The sequence below is a fragment of the Panthera uncia genome (assembly GCF_023721935.1).
Source record: "Panthera uncia isolate 11264 chromosome A1 unlocalized genomic scaffold, Puncia_PCG_1.0 HiC_scaffold_17, whole genome shotgun sequence".
Lineage (NCBI taxonomy): Eukaryota > Metazoa > Chordata > Mammalia > Carnivora > Felidae > Panthera > Panthera uncia.
In genome coordinates, this window is record NW_026057577.1 from 106,655,638 (window position 1) to 106,663,025 (window position 7,388).

Below are 7,388 nucleotides of genomic sequence, written 5' to 3' on the forward strand. Positions count from 1 at the left end.
AGCTGAGAAATTGAAAAACACTTTAAAGCTGAATTTTCTTTGTTACAAAAAAAAAAAAAGAAAAGCGAACAAAAATGCCTTCCACTCACTCTAAAAGATCATCAGACCTGTGTGATTTCAGCTAGATGTACCTCCCAAGACCATGGCGATAAATTCCCTTTCTGAAGCTTTCCACCACTTTTATCCATAGCTCACAGTTAGTTATTCCTGGTTAATTTCCACAGGAGCTGCAATGTGGAGTAGAAAGGGGAGAACCAGGTACAAAATGTCATTTGTTCACCAGAAGTGAATCCAAATGCCCAAAGGCTCCCATCCTCAAATAGTAGGCACACTGGCAGAGATAGGATGCCGTAACGACAACCACGGAAGTTCCACGACAATGAGGCGTTCACAAGAGTCCGCTGCACAGCAGGGTCAGCAGAATTTGAAGTGATCCAAGGGCCAGAAGACCACTCGATGGAAATCCCACCTGGTATAGCTCACCATTTACTTGATAGTGCCTCATGAATATCTCTCGTCCACAAATCTGAGCATCTTACCACAATGAGATGCCACTTCATACCCATTAGGATAATGATTATCAAAAAAATAAAATAATAAAAAATAGTAATAATAATAAATAGGGGAGCCTGGGTGGCTCAGTTGGTTAAGTGTCCCACTCTTGATCTCGGCTCAGGTCATGATCTTCCGGTTTGCAGGATCAAGCCCCGTGATGGGATCTGTGCCAATAGCCAGGATTCTGCTTGGGATTCTCTCTCCCTCTCCCTCTCTCTCTCTCTCTCTCTGCCCCTCCCCAACTCATGCCCACTCTCTCTCTCTCTCTCTCAAAATAAGCTTTTTTTTTTAAGTTGAAAAATAAATAAGTAAATAAATAACAAGTGTTGGCGAGGCTGTGGAGAAACTGGCACCCTTGTGCACTGCAGGTAGGAATGTAAAATGGGACAGCCTACAGAGAACAGTTGGGTGGTTTCTCGATATGTTAAATATAAAATTCCCATATGATCCACCAATTCCACTTCTGGGTAGAGAACCCAAAGAAATGAAAGCAGGGACTCCAACGGGTATTTTTACCCTCACGTCCTTGGCAGCCATCTTCACAACAGCCAAGAGGGGGAAGCAACTCAAATATCCATCAATGGATGAATGAATAAATAAAATATGGTGTATACGTGAAACAGAATGATTCGGCCCGAGGTGGAAAATTCTGACACAGGCCACAGCACGGGTGAACCTTGAAGACAGCGCGCAGAGTGAAATAAGCCAGTCACCAAAGGCCAAACCTTGTGCGATTCTACGAGGTTCCCAGGGCAGTCGCATTCATAGAGACAGACTAGACTGCTGACGGCCAGGAGGTGCCGGAGGGGGGCATGAAGTCCATGAGCAACGGGTACAGTTCCAGGTGAGGAAGAAGGAAGAGTTCTGGAGACGGACGGTAGCGATCGCGGTGGCACACTGGGAACGAGAGCCACAGAAGTGCACACATAACAATGGCTAGGATGGCAAAGGTCGTTAAGTGTATTTTGCCACCATAAAAAAAAAAAATCTGAATATTTTAACCCTCAGACAAAGTTGTCCTCAGATAGCAACCTGCTGACACACAGCACATCCGTTCATCCAGTTTGCTCAAGCCCGAGACCTGAGAACCAGCCCTGGCACCTCCTCAAGTCCTGGCCACCCCGGGTCAAGTCTACTGCCTAAATGAATGCCCCGTCGGTCTACTTCCTACCGCGCCCTGCCATCCCCCTAGGGGACTGTCCTCTCTTATCTGAATGACCTACTACCTGGGCTCTGGGCCAGCCCAGGCCCCGTCCCCACCAGGCCACTCTCCACCAGCAACGAGACTGAGCTTTTACAGACATAAACCACGTCCTGCCGCTGCTCAGCTCTGAAGCTGCCCCCCCCCCCCCCCCCCCCCGGCACTTAGAACCAAATCTGGGCCCCTCCCCAAGCCTACAGAAGCCCTGGAGCCAGGGGACCCCTCCCTTGTGTCACAGTCTCCCTCACTCAGTACCTCTGTGCCTCTCCCTACACAATGCACTTCCGCTAGCTCCCCAAACTCATGAGGCTCCATCGTAGTGCAGGGCCCTTGCCCGCAGCACCCCTTTGGCTGGGAACATTCTTCCCTCGTGGTTCACCTGGCCAAGCATTCCTTTGACTTCGGGCCTCGACATAAACGGCATACTCAAGAGTCCTTCACAGATGCCACGTCTTCAAGAGCCCCCTGCTCACCTCTCGTGTGCTCTCTTCTTTGCCCCTGTGGCACTTTCACACGTCTGGATTTGTATACTCCTCCCTGACCGGGGGCCGTCAGATCCCCGAGGGCAGCGCCCAGGTGTGTCTTAATCAGTATTCCCAGCACTCAGTAGGCTATCCGGCACCTAGTAGGTACTCATTGGTCAGATGAATGAAGAAGTAAAGGAAGGCATGTTCTGTGAAGTGACACACAGTGAGCCCCAGACACCCTGCATCTCGCCCAGACAGCCTCCACCTTTCACTTCCGTAGATGGCCCGACAAGCCCTTGCGCCGTGACCTAAAACCTGCTGTACCTAACGCTGACCCATATACTCACTTACACCCGTTTGGCTCGGACACACACACCCAAAGGCCCGCGCGCGAAAGGGCCCTACTTCTCCCGAGAAGGGGAGAAGAGCGACGCCTGTCGAAGACAGGATGATCGCTTGAGTTGTTTCCTGCGATGATATAATTTCGTTGACAAGTGCCACGCAGCTGTTCCTGCTTTTTGGTTTTCAACGGCATGCTGCCTGCCGTATTAGCGAATTCCTGGAAACAACGTGAGATGGGCGACCTAGATGGAATGGAAAATTGGGTCTGTAGTTATCGAGTCCCCCCAGAGCAGTCCCGATCCCTTACCTCAGCAGTCACGAGAAAGCCACGGCTCCCTCACGGGTCTTCCCCCCTTTGGCAAGCCATCTTCCCCCAGGTGACCCTCCAACAAATAGTAACTTGGCTAATGACCAATGCTACAGTGATTATTATTGTTATTATGGACTCTATTTTATTCTCATTTAATTAGTAATTATTTTAAATTACATGGCTGAAGAGCTGCTACAATGGGTGTTTCCTGGCAGCCAAGAGCTAATTCTCCATCAATGCAGAAATATGGGCTATTTTGAGTTCAGCCCCTGGAAGCTGTAGTGATGAACGCCTCTCAGTGCCATATGGCATAGTCTAAACCTAGTGCCTCTTTACAACAATAGTTTCTATTACCGTTAAGGAGAAATATGTAAAAACTGTTTTCTCTCCAAACAGAGCTCCCATGTTGGCAAGCCCTTGAGTATCTGAGAGAAGGAAACCAAACAATCCTGTCACACGTATCAGTGCTAGCTCCTTTTGGGGGTTGCCTCAGGGGGCCAGGTTTACAGCTAACATTCAGTGGGCTATAAAATGCACACATCTTCTGTTGCAGGTGATGGCCTCACGGATCCAGTGACAAACCAGCGGTGAAATTCGAAACCCGCAAGGATAAACAGTAGGGGGTGCACATGAAACAGCCTGGGTAGCATTGTTTGCATTCCAAACATTTATTCTATAAATAAATATGCTCTCTTCAAATCACCGAACACAGAGGGGAACATAAGATAAACCTGGACCATCTCTTTGTGTCAGAAAGCGAGAACATGCCCAAACAATGAAGAAGAAATGTCAAGGGGACACAAGAACCAATTTGAAGTGGCTTCCACTGACTAAATCTGAGAAATATTGAGCATTAAAATAAATAATGGGGGTGCCTGGGTGGCTCAGTCGGCTGAGCGTCCGACTCCGGCTCAGGTCATGATCTCACGGGTCGTGAGTTCGAGCCCCGCATCGGACTCTGAGCTGACAAGCTCAGAGCCTGGAGCCTGCTTTGGATTCTGTGTCTCCCTCTGTCTCTGTCCCTCCCCCACTCACGCTCTGTCTCTGTATCTCTCAAAAATAAAATAAAACATTTAAAAAAATTAAAAAAAAATTCTTTTACTCTCTCCCTAGGCCCCCTCCCCTGGTCCCATGCTCTCACTCTGTCTTTCTAAATAAATAAATAAATAAATAAAATTTAAAAATAAATAAATAAGTCATGATTGTAACAGCTTATAACCCATTGGGTATAGTAGTACCCATGAATCTATACTGATAGAAATTGATGAATAAATGAGAAGAGAAAGCTCTTTATAGCAGAGAGATAATGAATAAATGCAGAAGAAATGATGATGGCATTAGAAAAATCACTGTTTGGTACCATCACAGGAATAACTTATTCATCAAGAAACATCCCCATGGATGCTAAAATCCAGTGGGTGAGAAGCTGGTGGGAAAAGGGAGATTTAGGTCGTTTCAAAGTATCTCCTCACAAGGTACTTATTAATCACAGAAAGACTTTACAATAGAGACACCCGGCAGGCCCCAGCATTATAAGTGATCCAAGCTAAAAATACCAGTAGCCAAACAGACATCATGTGCCACGCCCTGGGGTGTGATGAGATAAAACTCAGCATCTGTGACATTCCAGCCAAAACCATAACCTGAGTCTAACCAGCTTGAGGGGGATTCCACAATTTGGCCTACAATCTTCAACCCTGTGCATGTCACAAAACACAGAATTACCAGATGATCCAGCAATTCAACCTCTGTATAAATAAGAGAAGTGAAAGCAGGGACTCAAACAGATATTTGTACGCTTGTGTTCCCAGCGGCAATACTCACAATCGCCGAAGGAAACAACTCAAGCGTCCATTGATGGGTGAAGGGATAAACAAAATGTGATATATACACGTAATGGGATATTACTCAGCCTTCAAAAGGAAGGAAATTCTGACACATACTATAGCATAGATGAACTTTGAAGACTTGATGCTAAATTACATGAGCCGATCACAAAAAGACAACCGTTGTTTGATTCTACCTACATGAAGTTAGAGTGATCCAATTCATAAGAAGCAGAATGGTGGTTTCCAGTGACTGGGAGGAAGGAGAACTGGGGAGTTTATGTTTAATGGGTACAGAGTTTCGGGTGGGGGAGATGAAAAGTTCTGGAAATAGGTGGTGATGATAGCTGTACAATGTAAACGGTCCTAACGCCACAGAAGCACACACTAAAAAAAGATTAAAACGGGAAGTTTTCTGTTGTATCTACTTTACCACAAAAAAAAAAAAAAAAAAAAAAAGAATTCAAACTCTGAGTCAAAGCTGGGTTCCAGGGGCAGGAGGAAATTTTTGAAGGTGATGGATAAGTTTATGGCACTGATAGTAATAATAGTTTCCCAGGTGTATACATATCTCCAAACTCATCAAGTTGCATCCATTAAATATCCGTAGCTTTTTGTATGTCAATCATACTTCAATAAATCAGTTAAAAAAAAAAAAAAACTGTGTTCAAATTCTGACTCTGCCACTTACTGTGTGATTCTAGGCAAATTATTTAGTGTCTCTGAACCTCAGGGTTCTCGTTTATAAAATGGAGATAAGATAGGATTGGTATGAGGCACAGGCTAATACATTCAGCACAGTGCCTGGCACACAGCAGGCATTTGATAATATTAGTAAGACTATAACCGCCCAGAGACATGAAATAACCTGCCACAAGTGTTCAAGAGAACTAAAGCCAGTTTGGTATGGTTAAAGGATGTAGTGACAAGGGAAGATGCTAGAACGAAAAGCAGGTCTTTCTGTGCCCAGGTGAAGAGTTTAACCTTTGTTCTGAAGCTTGTGAGGGGTCACTGAGGGGTTGTAAACAGTGCAGGAAAACATTAGAGAAGAAAGCAGAGAGGGGCGGGGTAAGTATTAAGCTCAGTTTTAGGGACACAAACATCTGATTATTTCACTCAGTCATGGGCTTTCTCTTCCCCATTAACACTGGTAATTACTACCATTGACTTAAGGGAAAACAAACCATTAAGGACATGCCACATTTAACACCCTCATTTGCACTCCACACCCTCTCAGAACAGGGAACTCAGATATAAAGAGGTAACTAGGGGCTCCCGGGTGGCTCAGTCCGTTAAGCGTCCAACTTCAGCTCAGGTCATGATCTCACAGTTTGTGAGTTCGAGCCCCACATCGGGCTCTGTACTGAGAGCCCAGAGCCTGCTCGGGATGCTCTCTCTCCCTCTTTCTCTGCCCCTCCCCTGCTTGTGCATGTCCTCTCTCTCTCTCTCTCTCTCTCAAAATAAGTAAACTTTAAAATAAAATAAAAGAGGTAACTAGCCATGTTACAAAGTCACTTCAGGCTTAAGCATGAGCTCCAAAAAGACTGCTCTCCTTATCTCCCTCCTTAATCACTGCGTGGAGGACACGGGGGCTTCCCACAGTGTTCTCCATCTGTTCTTTGCTCCGTGCCAAGCTTTCTTTAGACCCCTAACATCTGTGCTGAGCAGGGCTGGGTCAGAAGACAGTTTTACTCAGGTTACAACCTGCACGTCAAAGGCCTGTGTCACGCCTGCTGGGCTCATTTCCACGTTGCTGTGTGGTCATTCCACCACTATCACTAAATGTCCTTCTTAACAGTTCCTCTCCACTGATTTTTCTCTCTATCAATAAGGCTTAAGATTTTATGTGAAAGCTCAAAGTAATGAAAGTAGCCAAAATCACACATTTCTCCTGGGTTAGCTGTATTGTTTATTCTGCTCGGTCCTTTAAATGAGATAGATTTTGGAATTTAATGTTTTTTTTTTTTCTAATCACCTAGACAATATATATTCCACCTAGGAAATATCAAAAGTATAGCAAAATGCAAAAAATAAGAATAAAAGTTGCCTATAGGAGTGCCTGGTGGCTCAGTCGATTAAGCATCTGACCTCAGCCCAGGTCATGGTCTCACAGTTCGTGGGTTTGAGCCCCATGTCGGGCTCTGTGCTGACAGCCCAGGGCCTGGAGTCTGCTTCAGATTCTGTGTCTCTGTCTCCCTCTGCCCCTTCCCCACTCATGCTGTCTCAAAAATAAATAAACATTAAAAAAAAACTTTTAAAAAGCTGCCTATACTCTAATCAGCCAGATGTAATATTCTTAAAATACTGGTATATTATCTTTTTAATTTTTCTTCTAGTTTTCTTTCTATACATATATCACTTTGTTAAGTTGGGCTTGTGTACACAACTTAAAATTTTACCTCTAAAATGATAGCTTTTCCTGGGGCAGGATGAGGTGAGCAGCTGGATGGCTGTGTTTCAGTTCCCTTCCCTGCCTGTTTCCACATTCCCTGTAGCAATGAGCTTCCTCAAAAATTTCCTACAGCCCTGCTCCACTGAGGGGCCCCAGCAGCAGCAGTCGGACACCAAGGCTGTGCTGAGCGGCAAGGGCCTTGGCACCAGCACCCTTTGCATCGCTGAGAGCCACCTGACTTGGTCAAATGGCTCCAGATTAGGATTCTTGATGAAATACCCCGTCATTAGCTTCA

General features: G+C 45.5%; 1 pseudogene; it reads left to right on the forward strand.

The window, feature by feature from the left end:
* Window positions 1–7,090: 7,090 nt before the first annotated feature.
* LOC125935162 (methylosome subunit pICln-like) overlaps window positions 7,091–7,388 on the forward strand; it is a 1,506-nt pseudogene continuing 1,208 nt past the window's right edge.